Here is a 17,311-nt window from a genome sequence, read left to right as displayed (position 1 = left end):
TGTGAATCTATCTTTTTAGTTTATTCCTACTGGTTTAAAATCGAACCGTAAAACATATAGAGGGTATTGGGACCGTGCAAGTTCGGCAAAGCGACCTCTATTTCTACGCTCTGTACTTTTATTCGCACTTTTAAGTATATTGGCCAATTATATTAGTCCTGGTTACTGGATAATTGTCAAGGCCATAGCCCAAAAAAATAATAAGAAGAAAAAATAAGATGCAGGTTATGTTATACAAACGTAAACAATTGTATGTAGTAAATAAAATTAGTTATTAAAATACAGTACTGCAAGCAAAATACAATTAATTAAATTTACCTTTATATAATAATTGCATATCATATGTCGGTTCGCTAAACTCAGACGCAACTGGCTAGATATTTTAGTCGATAATTTTTTTGTTTTTTGCCAATTTTGCAAAAATTGGCAAAATTACTAACTATTTAGTAATTGTTAACTATTTAGTAATTATTTTTTGCCAATTTTACTAAAATTGGCAAAATTACCGACTAAAATATCTAGAAAGTTGCGTCTGAGTTTAGCGAACAGACTGTATCAATATTGTGGAGCAATATATAATTTTTCTGCTTCAATGGCAGAAGGTATGAAATATACGTCAATTTGACAATTTCAATTGACAATATGAATTATTTAAGATAGTTGCAATATTTCTCCGCGACTCGCGCACGGTCGTTTCTAGTTTCCCTTCCAAGTACTTGCACACCGCGAATAGAGCTTTTCACGGCGTCAAAACAACCTACCCAAATCTGTTAAAAATATTTAATTAAAAATGAACTTTTTTATCTATGAGGTAAGGTTAAAAATTGGTTGAGGAAATTTGACAGGTTTGAGTACACGAGTAAATAGTAGTAATACATGTTAACTTAAATATAATACTTAATCCATTCCTTCAAAGCTTATTTCGCAAAATTACCCCACGATACGTGTACAAACGCCTTTGCAAATGCCCGGCAAGTCCCAAGCAATTTGACCTTTTAGGTTCCACAACCGATTTTGTAATCATTGTCGGTATGTCTTCAAACGAATCAAAATATTGCCGCCCGTCCATTGGACGGACAGCCGGGCGGGCGGCGATCTGTAAATCACGCTTAAGAGCAAATAGTAGCGATCAACAGGTAGCAACAAACGCGTTCCAAGATTACGGCTCTAATTTTGAATATTTTGTCGAGATATTTGGCACACATATTCGTAATATAATAAAGAATGGCGGTACAGAGCCCAATTTCAGAGAGATGTTAGTATGTGGAAATTACTCTATAACTAAATAAAATATTGAAAAAAGGAGCCTGTACCGCCATTAAGAAAGACAAAAAATACACTCTCTTCAAATAAATTTTTTTATCCCGTGCCTAGATTTTGTGTCACATTGGAACTATTAAAAATCGATTTTTTTATAATAAGAAATCTAACGTCACTGACTTGGCAACATTTCGCGCCTATGTGTATAAAAATTATTGTTTTTGATCGTATAAACGTCACTGTCAGTGTCGAATTACCGACGCACTGTTGTCTCACTTTTGCTGGGACAAATCTACAATCTGGGACCGCGTTTGTTGCTACCTGTTGATCGCTACTGTGTGCTCTTAAGTGATAGTGTAATTTTTCATTAATCGTTTTAAAGCATCTTTTATGTTGAAACAAAGTAAAGGACCCGCTCTCTGGCGCTCGGCGCCCCCAACATCCCGGCGCCCGTGTGCACCGCACACCCTGCACAATAGGTAAAGCCGCCTCTGTCTGTTTCTTACCCAGTAATTAATGTTCTCCACCTTGCATCTCTGTCGTATATCTGTATCAGGCCCCGGGCTTAGGTGACTGGCGCCCTGGGCAAATGGTCTACTGGCGCCCCCTTTATTACTATAGTGTAAAATCAAATAATCTATGTTACTTATATTTTATGAAGTAAAGTAAATAACAAGAAAACGCTCTAATATTATTATTATTTAATATATGAATAATAATGCTTGATATTAACTTATCATTATTATGTTTCTTACTATTTTTATTTTACATTTCCGGTAGCCTGTATTATATTTACTTGTTCTGTTCTATATATTTTTGAAAATTTTGTGTCAGATATTTTTTAGTGGGTAATTTGTTTCTCTAATTTATTTTTATTATAAAAAAACCATACAGAAGTAAAAACTTCCTTTGTATAATGGTATAAAAAAGTTTTATTAAAAGACATTAAAAGTCATCCAAAAGGATTTGCAAAACGTTTTCAATCTGGATCAGATCATCCTCAGTGCGCTCTGCTTAGTACAAGAAACTAGCAACTTTTTGAAATAGGTTACATCGAGTATAATGGTTTACATAATAATTATATGGTACTTATAGCGACTCCAAGTCGATGTTACAAGATTACATGTGCTAGGAGTGCTCAAAGGGCAACATGGTTCCCTGCTCGATAAGAACTTGTGGTTCTTGCCAGTTCAATGGACACAGACCAAAACGGACGCGTATGACCGGTACTAGAAATTCGCCATTACTGAAATCGATTAATCTCTGGAATATAAATAAATGTACCAATTTTCATCTTTCTAAATAGTTTTTTTTAATCTTTTTTTTTTAAATTCAAAGAACGAAAAATTTTCAAATCGATTTTTCTAGAAAACGGTGTACCCTATCGACTTAAAGCAAGAGTACCTTTTAGTACTATAATACCTCACAATTTAATAATTCAGAGTCAAAAATGCTTAAAAACTAAAGACAAAAAAGTTAGGCGATAAAATAACCGTTGCTCTACTCAAAACGGACGCCTATGACCGGTACTAGAAATTCGCAATGGATAGAATCGATTCATTTCGGGAAAGTAAATATGCATACCAATTTTCGTTTTTCTAAATAGAAGCGTTCTGGAGGTATTTAAGAAAAACTGATTACATGACGCCATCTTCAAAGAGCTCTAGCTCCATTAGGAAGCATTTTCGGACTAAGTTTATCGGGTTAAATTATCTTAAAATTATCTGAGCAATCTCCTGTCTTCGGTTGTCGGTACAGTTTCTGGACACCCTGTAATTATTATGTAAACCATAATACTCGATGTAACCTATTTCAAAAAGTTGCTAGTTTCTTGTACTAAGCAGAACGCAATGAGGATGATCTGATCCAGATTGAAAACGTTTTGCAAATCCTTTTGGATGACTTTTAATGTTTTTTAATAAAACTTTTTTATACCATTATACAAAGGAAGTTTTTACTTCTGTATGGTTCTGTTAATTATGGTATACAGCCGGCTACTGGGATTTTCCCATTGATTTTATTTTTATTATCTCTTTTATTTTGCGTCTCCAAAAATTTGGCGCCCTGGGCAAATGCCCATTTATAGCCCGGGGCCTGATCTGTACTTCAAGCTCCGTTCCATAGTAAGTGTCTTACCATCAATTTTTAGGAGGGTTTTCTCTGCTGATTCTAGCATTCTTTTTGTCCTCTTTGTGTCAGGTTGTCTTTCTGCCGTGTATGTCATTATTGGTCTGATGACTGTTTTGTAAATTCTGCCTTTCATTTCTTTTCCGATATTTTTATTTCTCTATATTGTTTCATTCAGTCAACATGCGGCTCTGTTTGCTCTATTTACTTGATCTTTCACTTCTGTTTCGAGCTTTCCGTAGTTAGATAGTGTGATACCTAGATATTCAAATTCCATCACTTATTCTATTACCTGACCTGACTAGCTCTAATTTATATCTTAGTAGATTTGCTGTTATAACCTGCATTTTGTCTTTTTTGGGGAAATTAACATATAAAATTTTTGGCGGTTATATTAAATTTAGTCCTGTCGCCAGTGGGGGTACAACGGCCTCCTTAATTCAGATGGACTTACCCAAGTTTTTTTTATGTATTTTGACCCGTAGAACACGAATGTTTTGGGTAACAGTCGATCCGGATGTCGATAAGATTGTTATAAACAAAGGACTTGAGGAATCACATAAAAGCGATTTTTCGCAAAACAAAACATTTTTTTTTGTATTTTTTATGCCATTCTAAGCAAAAAATGTTTTTACAAGTTTTTTCGTAGGACGATACTCAATGACACTCAATGCATCGGGGTGTAACGCCGATATCAAGTACGGTGGTCTAGCTATCTTTGTCTGTCGTGCGAGTGTGAGCGTATCTACCAAGAGGTGGGAATAACGGAACGACAGTGACACACAGGCGGCGGCCATCATATGCTAGAGAGAGAAAGCTAAGCGCCGGTAGAGAGAGATAGATAGACCACCGACCCGAACTGTTCCGCGTTACGCTATTTTTCGAACTGGTCTAATCTATTCTGTTATATCTATGGATAATATACATTTTAGTGACATGACATTTTAGTTAAATCTGACAGTTGTCACATTTTATTTGCAATTTTGCATAAAAACAAATCAATTTTGTTTATTGCATTTATAAAATGGTATTTTCTTTGATTTGTATAGTCTTTTAAATTATTCAGATTATGTTCGTAGATATATTATATAATTCGCAAATTATTTTATTTTCGATTATAGCGACATCTATTGACAAATAGAATAAATGTTATAAATATCACCGACGAAATGTAATCACCGACGTGCGTTTTTTCTGTCACATGCAATTTAATGCGTTAGAAAGAAATCGAAAAACTGTGACGCACTGAAAGATCCTCATGAGAAAAAGCATAGCACATTATTTTGAGTTGTTTTTCTCCCATTTCGTATCCTTGTTTAGTTCTTACTTTTTTTAATATTTCATCCATGATAAGGTTGGATACCAAAGGAATCAGGGAATCATCCCATTGCCAGCTTCAGTTTGGTCAGTTTATTTTTCTTCTACTTTTACTTTTATTGTGTTCGATAGATAGTTCTGGTAGATATTTTCGATGGTATTAATTGTTCCTAGAGGTACCTCTCTTGAATATAAATTGATAACGTCCTTTAATATGACCCTGTCAAATGCCTTTTAAAGTCCACTAAACGTAAATATGAATTGTAAGCGATGAAAATTATAATTTGAGTTATTTGTAATTTATTGAGTTTTTTGTAGTTAAAATAAAGTTAGTTAAATCACGTCTGCTTCACTCTGAACCCACAGAAAAACGTAACTATATAAAAATGTGAAGTCTTTTTCTAGAAATGCTATCCCAATCGGGATAGCATTTGACCTTGCATTTGGAGCTGCTCCAAATTTTATTTTTCTAATCTTTAGGGAGGGTCAATATTAGTATAAATTTAAAATCTCGACTGAATTCCACCGTTGGGTGAGCCGCCATCTTGATTTTAAACGAGAACCGTTTTTGCTCAATATCTCCGCCATTTTCAATTCTTTGACAAAAAGTGTAGAAACTGAAATTGTTGAAAATGCGATTTTCTATAATTTAATTTATTATATTTTTTTTTGGTGCGGTCGACATTTGCCGAGTTATGAGGGGAAAATAGTGACAGTTGTAGCATAATTATTGAATTTATTAAATTATCTCGTTTATTATTAGTTTTACAACAAATATATACCTATACAAAAATGAAGAGAATTAAATTTTGTACAATTTTGATGCCGTTCATTTTTTTGATAAAATCAATATTTAAGGTAGTACGTATGTGGTAAATGTGCGAGCGTAAGACCTGATTGATTTTGTAGCAATTGTTTTTGTTCAATATCTCCGCCATTTTCAACTTTTCGACAAAAAGTGTAAGAACTGAAATTGTTGCAATTACGATTTACTACAATTTTTCGAGAGAACCAGTGGCGGGTCTACAAGGGGGGAAATGGGAAAATCCCCCCCAACAGGGTCCAAAATTAAAAAAAAATGTTGAAACATCACGATATTTTAGCTGACATAAAACTTATAATATCGACAAACAAATTCAACCAATAAAACCCGCTAGTTAATAAAACTAAGAGAACTTAATGCATATAATGTCTTTTTATGTCTTTTATACAGGGTGTCCAGAAACTCTACCGACAAACGAAGACAGAAGATTCTTCAGATAATTTTAAGACAATTTAATCCAATTCACTTAGTCCGAAAATGCTTCCTAAGGGAGCTAGAGCTCTTTGAGTCTTGTAATGAGTTTTTCTTAAATACCTCCAGAACGCTTCTATTTAGAAAAACAGAAATTGGTACGCGTATTTACCTTCCAGAGATAAATCTATTCCATCCATTGCGAATTTTTAGTACCGATCATAGGCGTCCGTTTTGGGTAGGGCAACGGTTATTTTATCGCATAACTTCTTTGTCTTTAATTTTTAAGGATTTTTGACTCTGGAATAATAAATTGTGAGGTATTCTAGTACTAAAAGGTACTCTTTCTTTAAGTCGATAGGATACACCGTTTTCGAGAAAAATTGATTTGAAAATTTTTCGTTCTTGGAATTTCAAAAAAAAATTTTCAAAAAAATCTATTTAGAAAGACGAAATCTAGTACATTTATTTATACTCCAGAGATGAATCCATTTCATTAATTGCGAATTTCTAATACCGGTCATAGGCACCCGTTTTGGGTAGGTCAACAGTTATTTTATATCATAACTTTTTTGTCTTGAATTTTTAAACATCTTTGACACTAGATTATTAGATTATGAGCTATTCAAGTACTAAAAGTTACTCTTGCTTTAAGTTAGTAAAATACATCGTTTTTTTTGAAAATTTTTTTCAATTTTTTTCAAATTCCACAAAGCAAAAAACTTTCAAATTGATTTTTCTAGAAAACGGTGTGTCCTACAGACTTAAAGCAAGAGTACCTTTTAGTACTAGAATACCTCATAATTTAATAATCCAGTGTCACAAATGCTTAACAGTTAAAGACAAAAAAGTTATGAGATAAAATAACCGTTACCCTACCCAAAACGGACGCCTATGGCCGGTACTAGAAATTCACAATGGATGGAATCGATTCATTTCTGGAAAGTAAATAAGTATACCAATTTTCGTTTTTCTAAATAGAAGCGTTCTGGAGGTATTTAAGAAAAACTAATTACATGACGCCATCTTCAAAGAGCTCTAGCTCCCTTAGGAAGCATTTTCGGACTAGGTGAATTGGGGTAAATTGTCTTAAAATTACCTGAGGAATTTCCTGTCTCCGTTTGTCGGTAGAGTTTCTGGACACCCTGTATACTTAGTTTGGTTGATGTTTCATTGGAAGTTTCAAAAATTGTATAAAATATAATTCTCTTTATTTTTGTTTATGTACAATTATGTCGTAATGTTAATAATAAATGAGACAATTCAATAATTATGCTTCCCCTCCGCTTCCATTATTGTCCCCCTTAACTCGGAGAATATTGATCGTATAAAAAATTGTGCCAAAGAAATTGTAGGAAATTGCATTTCCAACAATTTTCTCCCCCACTATTTATGTCGAAAAGTTGAAAATGGTGGAGATATTAAGCAACAACAGTTCTCATTTAAAATCAATATGGCGGCTAATGCAACCGAGGAATTCAGTCGAGATTTTAAATTTACACTACTATTGATCTCTCCTAAAGGATAGAATTATAAAATTTGGGGCAGCTCGCAAATAAAATTCAATTCAATAATTATGCTCCCCCCACAACTTTTTACTATTTTCCCATGTAACTCGGAAAATATCAACCGCATGAAAAAAATTGTTAAAAAGAAATTGTAGGAAATTATATTTTGAACAATTTTAATTGGAAATGGCGTAGATATTGAACAAAAACATTTGCTATAAAATCAATCCGGTCTTACGCTCGGGCCATTAACGCATACGTACTAACTTAAATAATAATTTTAGCAAAAAAATGAAAGAAATTAAAATTGTGTAGAATTTAATTCTCTTCATTTTTGTATAGGTACATATTTGTTGTAAAACTAACAATAAACGAGATAATTCAATAATACAATAATTATATTCCAACTGTCACTATTTCCCCTCATAACTCGGAAAATAACGACCGCACGAAAAAAATTATAATAAATGAAATTATAGAAAATCGCATTTCCAACAATTTTAGTTTCTACACTTTTTGTCAAAAAATTGAAAATGGCGGAGATATTGAGCAAAAACGGTTCTCGTTTAAAATCAAGATGGCGGCTAACGCAACGGTGGAATTCAGTCGAGATTTTAAATTTGGACTAATCTTGACCCTCCCTAAAGATTAGAAAAATAAAATTTGGGGCAGCTCCTAATGCAAGGTTAGGCCTGTTATTCGTCTAATCCGACTGGACTATTTAAAAATATTTTAAAACCTTCTTCTTCTTTAAGTGCCATCTCTGCAACGAAGGTTGGCAATTATCATGGCTATTTTGATCTTTGAGGCAGCTGCTCTGAACAGTTGCCTTGAGCTGCAACCAAACCATTCTCTCAGGTTCTTCAACCAGGAAACGCGTTCCCTTCCTACTCTTCTCCTATCCTCTATTTTTCCTTGAATTTATGAGTCTCAAGATGTTATATCTTTCGCCTCTCAACACATGTCCGAGGTATTGTAATTGTCTTTCTTTTATTGTGTTTTCAATTTCCCTCTCTCTACATATTCTCCGTAACACTTCTATATTCGTGACTCTATCTACCCATTAAATCGTTAACACTCTTCTAAATGTCCACATTTCAAACGCATTAAGTCGGTTTATTGTATTTCGATTTAATGTCCATGATTTAGCTCTATAGTAAAGCAAACTATGTACTAACTATTTATATTGTAAAGAAGCCACAATTAAATTGAAAAAAATAATTTTATTAACGTTTCGACGCCCAAATCGGGTGTCGTTGTCAAAATACAAAATACTACTAAATTAAACAAAAATTTTGTTCCTAAGTAAAATAATCTTCTAATAATTTATTCAATTTGACTCACTTATATTGGCAATTCAGACATATAAACTGCGCGTCATAGAAAACGGGCACCCTAAAAAATGGGTCATTTTTGATGTCGCGTATCTCCTAAACCTGTTGTCCGATTTAAGTGATTTTTTGAATATGTTATAGACCTGTTCTTTGTCAATCTCCCTGTATTAATATTTTTGCAAAACAGGTAAATTTTCATTATATACCGGGTGTACGAATCAAACTGTGTTTTTTGCTCAAAGTTCGCAACACCCTGTGACATATTCTAGCATGTATAAAATACTGAAATTAAAACCCAGCTATAGCCTCAGGTCTTCTTAACATTCTGTTTTTTGATTCATTCATTTATGATAGATAATACAAAAGTTATGTACTTTAACAACTAGGCATGCTCTTTATCAGTACAGGGTGTTTCTAAAGAAGTACGATAAACTTTAAGGGGTAATTCTGCTTGAAAACATAATGACCGGTTGCTTTATAAACATATGTCTACAAATGCTTCGTTTCCGACATACAGGATGTTGAATTTTTTCTTAAAAACTGACGATTTATTTATTGCCCTAAAACCGGTTGAGATATGCAAATGAAATTTGGTGGGTTTTAAGACGTAATTTTTGAACATTTTTTTAAATACAATTAAGAATTTTTTATTCACCATTGGCGTACATACGAATAATATGATCGGTCATATTACCCGTATGCGCTCCAAGAGTGAATATAAAATTTTTAGTTGAATGTCAAAAAATGCCCAATAACCATCTCTTAAAACCTACCAAATTTCATTTGCATATCTCAACCGGTTTTAAAGCAATAAATTAATCATCAGTTTGTAAGAAAAAAATTAACATCCCGTATCTCGGAAACGAAGCTTTTGCGGATATATGATTATAAAGCAAACTGTCATTATTTTTAATGCAGAATTACCCCTTAAAGTTTGTCGAACTTATTTAGTCCCTGAAACACTTTAGACTTATAACACTCTATACTGATGAAGAACATGGCTAGTTGTTAAAGTACATAACTTTTGTATTATCCAACATAAGCGAATGAATCAAAAAACACAATGTTAAGAAAACCTGAGGCTATAGTTGAATTTTAATTTCAGTATTTTATAAATGCTAGAATAATCCACAGGGTGTTGCGAACTTTGAGAAAAAAACACAGTTTGATTCGTACACCCGGTATACAATGAAAATTTACCTGTTTTGCAAAAATATTATTACAGAGATATTGACAAAGAACAGGGCTATAACATATTCAAAAAATCATTTAAATCGGACAACAGGTTTAGGAGATACGCGACATCAAAAATGACCCATTTTTTAGGGTGCCCGTTTTCTATGACGTGCAGTTTATTATACATTTTAAAGTAGAAGGCTTTAAAATGATATTGTCAATACTTATGAGTTGCGTTCCTGGGACGACTTTACTGAAAGATAGTTCATTCGATTACATGAAATCAACCCCAACTCAAGAATATCCGTCACAAAAAAATCATAGCATGTGATCTGATACTATCGTGATACTATCATAGCATGTGATCATGTATCGTGATACTATCCCGACATCGTCAGTATTTGGTCTTACATTTAATTTACTCTCAAGAAACTAATAACAAATTCTGACTTTAATATGTTTAAATTATAAATAATATTAATAATATATAGATATACAATAAGTAATACTAAAATATAAAATATGTACTCGATATGTTATTGACTATTTCTTTCTATTGACTTCCTCTTTCAGTATGGGTAACTACATCCTACTGCATTCTACCGAGGAATTTGCAACACAATTGGTTTCATTTAGCATAATTAGAGCCGCTTCTTTGATTTTTCTCTTTTTACTATCTGATTCGATCAGGACTATACTTGAATCTCTCCACTGAACTCTATGCTCATTATCCCATGCCTGTTGACATATTTGAGATCTATCAAATTCTCTATTTTTAATATAAGACTGATGTTCACTTATTCTAGCGTTTAATGGTCTTGATGTTTCACCTAAATTCACCTAAAGAGGAAGTCAATAGAAAGAAAATACCACGATTAGTAAGTCAATAACATATCGAGTTAGTACATATTTTAAATTTTAGTATTACTTATTGTATATCTACATATTATTAATATTATTTATAATTTAAACATATTAAAGTCAGAATTTGGTATTAGTTTCTTGAGAGTAAATTAAATGTAAGACCAAATACTTACGATGACTGGATAGTATTACAAGTTTTTTTCCTGGTTTTCCCTCGTGATTTACTATGGAATCTCTAACGCGAGAATTTTACTGTCATCGTTGCATTTGGTTGTCTTTTTCCCACATAACAATTTCATGTTCTTAGTAGATTCATAGAACATACTTTTCAGAAAAAGTATATACTAAGAATATGCGTAATTACCATTGCAAATGTGCAAAGCACATACTGAGTATATACTACATTACAGTACTTAAACGTTCTATGTATATACTTAGAATGTACTACCGCACTTCTTTTCAGTATATACTAAGAATATACTTTTTAGAACATTCCAAGGACGTGCTATAAACCTTCTATTTATATACTTAGAACGTACTACCGCACATCTTTTTAGTTTATACTAAGAACGTACTTTTTAGAATATACCAAGGAAGTGCTATAAACCTTCTAACTACACCGAGAGAAAAAAATTCTTGACATAAAGAAACTTTATTAATATTTAAGAAAGATCGACTTGGCATATTGCCTAAGAAATATATATTTGTATGTAAGATATAATTTTCTAAAATATTTCAAATAAATTCTACTATAGCCAAAGAAATATATCTTAAACATGATTGAACTATCACTTTCTGGCAAACTTCAAACCCATTTATCAGAAAGAAATTACACTTGATGTTAATTAATTTTATTAGTCATAAAAATATATTTTCTACACATTACAAAACTATTATTTCCGAGCAATAATATTTCTTAGTAAGGAATATTATTATTTTACTATTAATAATTAATGTATTTAATGTTAAGAAATATATTTCGCAGAGATAAACGTATATTTAGAGTTAAGTTAAAATTTCTTGAAAATAAAGTGATATTACATACGGCGAAATAAATCATTGTGTTAAGGTAAAATCATTATTTATTAATAAAACAAGATATAAAACGTTATTACTACATACAAATATTTTCTCCACTCTTAAACCACTGGCTTCTACACAACAATAAAAGGATGGAGAGGCAAATCCAACTTCCTCAAATTTTCCTTCTTTTGTTAATAGCACTTGGTATATCAGCAATTCACTAAAACAAAATCGTTATGTAGAAAGAGTAAAGTTACTTTAATAAAAATTTTTTTATAAAGATATAGATATTTATTTTGACAAATTTAGGAAATACAAAAAAAAAACAAATACACGGTCCCACATAAGAACTATTAATACTAATAATAATCAATCATATTTAGTTCAAACATGGCATTATTTAACCTACACATCTTTGTTTATTTTTGTCTTTTTGTTAATGAAATATTAATTATTTATCTGAATAATATTAAGTCACACAATAAACATTGTTTGGATAAAACAAGAGAGAAAATACAACCAATGTAAAACATTGAAGCAGACATAATAATATGTAATTTTCTTAATTTTTATAATCTAAAAGAGACAGCATACCTATTCATTAAGAAATTTTATTACGGGAAAGTATTATTAGTTATTCACGATGTCATTTAATACATATTAACTAATTCACGGTGTCCGGCAATAACATTTCTTAACCATAAACATATATTTCTTTTAGACTAACTGATTTCTTTATCTCAAATAAATTAAGAGAAAACATCTCAGCATTGCACCCGCCATGTTTGATATAGCGTTGTATTGTATATTTTTTATAGAAGACGATACATTCAAGAAACCTATTATAGTTGATACATAAGTATACACATTTTTAAAAAGGTACTTACATGTATGAAGTTCTACCATTTCTGGAATGCCCCGCAGTTGGTTAATAACTCCTTTCTTAATATTGTTCTGAAGCTATATATTATAACATTCTGTCCCAGCTTTAAATTGTGGCATATTTCCCAGTAAGAATAATAAGCTTCTTTATTTCAGAGTCGTCCATCATTATACCTAAAAAGCACATAAAGATACTATTATGTTTCTTTTTTAACCATTCGGATACGCAACAATATTATTATTACATCTTAAATTACTCAATTTACTTTTATTTAATGCCTATATATGTACGTACCTTCAAAATATCCGTTAATTTTTAAAGAACACCAATAACTCCAAAATCCATCTATATGAACATGAACATATTACGCCATCTTGACAAACACTGACGACTAAATCATAAATAGTTAATCTGCGCAATTCTTTTGTGGAAGAAAATCTCTTTGAAAGTAACATTTCGGCATTAATGACAAAGTTTTTATTTTATAACCACAGTTACTACAGAGGGTATTTCTGAAGAATTATTTCTTGTGGTTTAAAATATTTATTTGATTGCAAGAAAATTTCTTGTTCACAAATATAAATATGGATTAACTTAACATTATATTTCTTATACTACAAAATATTTGTAGTTTTCAATTTAAGAAATAAAAACTTTAGGATAAGAAAATTAAATGTAACCATTAATGCATTTCTTAGTATTGAAGAAATTATCTGTAAGAAATTATTGAGTTGTGTTTAAAAAACTCGTTTCTTTATATGTAAACCGGTATGTTTAAGTTAATAGGATATGTTAACTTTTAAGAAATATTGCTCAAAGAAATCGGTGTTTTAGGAGAAAAGAAATTGTTCTCTCGGTGTATATACTTAGAACGTACTACTGCACATATTTGTATTAGAAGAATATATTTTTAAGGATATTCTAAGAAAGTGCTATATTACTCAGAAGTATGTTTTCAGCATCATCTAATCTCATCTTAGGTTCTACTGGTTCTACCAAATACCTATTATATTTACATATTTTAATGGCAAATGAGAATGTAGTTAGTACCTACATTCTGCAATATTACTTAAAAAGTAAGTACATATTTATAAATTTTAGTTATCTATATAAACTATTATAATATTTAGCTAAACTAAACTATGTATGAGTAACTAAAATTGTAATATGTACTTACTTATACGTATTTATTAAATAATATTGACTTACCAAAATAGATTATACCTATTTTGAAGCACCGCAAACAAAATAAAGGAGATTATGTATGTTCTTTAGTCCCAGTACTTTATCATTAGTCTTCATCCTTAACACTGCATAGATACATACAAATAATGTCTATTTTAGATTTCATATTTTACAGTTGTTCAGGTAAGAAATGGTCAGAATAAGACAAGACGGTGTAGGGGATTGGGGGATATGTATTGTGGAATAACAACATATCGGTGCACCGGTGGTTATAGTGTGGCCAAACGGAGAGAAATTTCGCTTTTTGCGGGAATTTTCAACATAAAAGGTGATAAAGGGAAAGTTAACTCAAAAGGGAATTTTTGTTCTAATCCAAATTGTAAAATATTAAAAAAATCAAAATATTTGAAAATAATTAAACATATCTTCTCAGATTTTGTAAACATGAGGGATTTTATTTATAAAAGTGGGAATTTTTAAGGTTGACGGAAAAAGATTACTCGACGGTTGGCAACACCAAAGCCGTGGGTTTTGGCCATAGATAAGAGAGTGGTTTGGCATGCTTTGGTTCTGGAATTGCCCGTATTGAATTGAATGTACCTAAATTCAAATTCCAACGATGTAAATAAACTCGAAATGGTAAAGTTATTTCAATTATGAAAACGAATTTTTAATAATAAACGTTAATACAATTAATGTTTAAACTTTTTTACCATACAACAATTTTGAAATGAAATTCGTCCAATACTACCTACATACATAAATTTTATTAATTATTCTAAAATATAACGAAGTTGATAATCTATAAGGCTAATATTATCCATACTTCCTATACATACATATTATTTTTAAGATATTTTAAAAGTATCCACTTATAAGTATGTGTTGAGCATGTACTTATAAGTATGTGCTAAGAATATTCGATTAAGGTATATTCAAGAATAGTATCTACTTATAAGTATGTGTTAAGAATGTACTTATAAGTATGTGATAAGAATATTTGATAAAGTTATATTCTAAGAATAAACTTTTACGAATATTCCGAGTTACTACGTACACGAATGTACTCAGTATATTCGGTACGAGAATATACTTTAAAGTATATGCAAAGAACATGAAATTTAGAATGTTTTTTAAGGTACATGCTATGCTTGTACTACGCATATACTAAAAAGAATATACTCCGACGAATGTTGGTAGTATATGCTTAGAACATGATACGAACATCATTGTTATGTGGGTTAAAGACAGATCATATGCTATGATTTTTTTGTGACGGATATTCTGAGATGGGGTAAATTTCATGTAATCGAATGAACTATCTTTCAGTAAAGTCGTCCGAGGAACGCAACTCATAAATATTGACAATATTATTTTAAAGTCTTCTACTTTAAAATGTATAATATACAGTATTTCTCATGATCATCTTTCAGTGCGTCACAGTTTTTCGATTTCTTTCTAACGCATTAAATTGTATGTGACAGAAAAAAAGGCACGTCGGTGATTACATTTCGTCGGTGACATTTTTATAACATTTATTCTAGTTATTCTAGTTGTCGATAGATGGCGCCATAATAAAAAAATAATTTTTTTTAATTAGATAATAATATTACAAATATAATCTGTATAATTTATAACACTATACACATAAAAGAAAATACCATTTTATAAATGCAAGAAACACATTTGATTGGTTTTTATTCCAAATTGAAAATAAAATGTGACAACTGTCAGATTTAATTAAAATGTCATGTTAGAATAAATGTCATAAATGTGTATTATCACGGACTTACCCTTTTTTCTATCATTTGTTACGCACTGAAAAATGATCATGACAAGGACAATATGTCTGAATTGCCAATATAAATGAGTCAAATTAAATAAATTATTAGAAGAATATTCTACTTAGCAACAACATTTTTGTTTAATTTAGTAGTATTTTGTATTTTGACAACGATACCCGATTTGGGCATGGAAACGTTAATAAAATTATTTTTTTTCAATTTAATTTTGGCTATTTCCCATATAAATAGTTAATCATAAAAATGCCACAAGGAAAAAGCTTCAGAACAACACACTTTGCACATAACATTTAATTAGTCTTATTCTGAGGGCCAATATCAAATCTTTGCTGCATAAAATCCTTTTAATTTTCACGAAATTGGTACGTGCTTTTTCAATCCTCACTCTTATTTCTGCAGTATAATCGTTATTTTCTGTGATTACCGTTCCCAAGTAAGTATATTTTTTTACTCTCTCAATCTGCTGGCCGCCTACCGTTAATATTTCCTTTGTATTGTTGTTCTTGCCAATTTTCATACATTTCTCTCTCCTTGTCCCTATTTCTTCTGACAGTTCTCTTCCCATTTTCACATTTGATCGTTGGCTGTAGTATAAATTTGATATCATTGTTACATCCCTTAATATCCAGATTATTGTTTTTGAGTACTTCTAAGTTATGTCTAAGTACTTCTGAGTTCTGTCTTGTTTAACCTTATCGAATGCTTTGTTGTAGTCTATAAAGCATACATAAAGATCTCGGTTAACACCCAAGCATCTTTGGGTAGTGCCACTCTTGTACTCCATACTCCATTCCGAAATCCAAACTGGGAATCACTAATATCCATCTCCAGCTTAGCGTGTATTCTATTATGGATGATTTTAAGCAGAGTTTTTAAGGTGTGACATTAGACTGATCACTGATCGTTCGATAATCACTACATTCGTTACCATTTACTTTCTTTGGTAAACAAATAAATGTTGATGTCAGTATTTCACGTGGAATTAATCCTGTGGAATAGATTGTGTTAAATAGTTGGACTAAAAGATTTATATTTTTTTTCTATATTTTTTAAAAGCCTACTATTTATTTTTATTTTATTTTAAAGCTTCTAAAACAACCCTCGTAAAAGGGTAAAAAAAGGGTAAAAATATTGAAGTAGCTATACGCTTATTTAAAGAAATATTTAAACGGTGCGGTTTTTAAGAGCTAAACGTAATTATGTATTTCTTTGCTGAAAATGAACATTGTTGGTTAATTGTATTAAAGGGCCACTTAAAAAGGGTTCTTGTGGTTGGGTTACAACAAAGAAACAGTCAGTGGCGTTACCACTACGTTTTCGTATTTTGATTTAAACACAATAATGAAATATTTGCAAATCCTGTATAAAAGGTATATTTAAAATCCCTAAAAAGGGCTACATCACAAATACATAACTAATTTTCGACTGGTTTACCAGTCATCATCAGTGCTTACGTAAAGTTGATACATCCTAACCACCAAAATATAGTTTTACAAAAATATGAGGGTCAGAGCCCGATAAACATGGTCCGTTAAGGAAACATCAGTTTAAAATGCCAAATAAAGCATGGATGTTTTAAATATTCTCAAAATGCCCCA

Source organism: Diabrotica virgifera, chromosome 7 (assembly GCF_917563875.1).
Source record: "Diabrotica virgifera virgifera chromosome 7, PGI_DIABVI_V3a".
Taxonomy (NCBI): Eukaryota; Metazoa; Arthropoda; class Insecta; order Coleoptera; family Chrysomelidae; genus Diabrotica; species Diabrotica virgifera.
The sequence above is the reverse complement of the archived record's forward strand: the minus strand, read 5'-3'. Positions refer to the sequence as shown.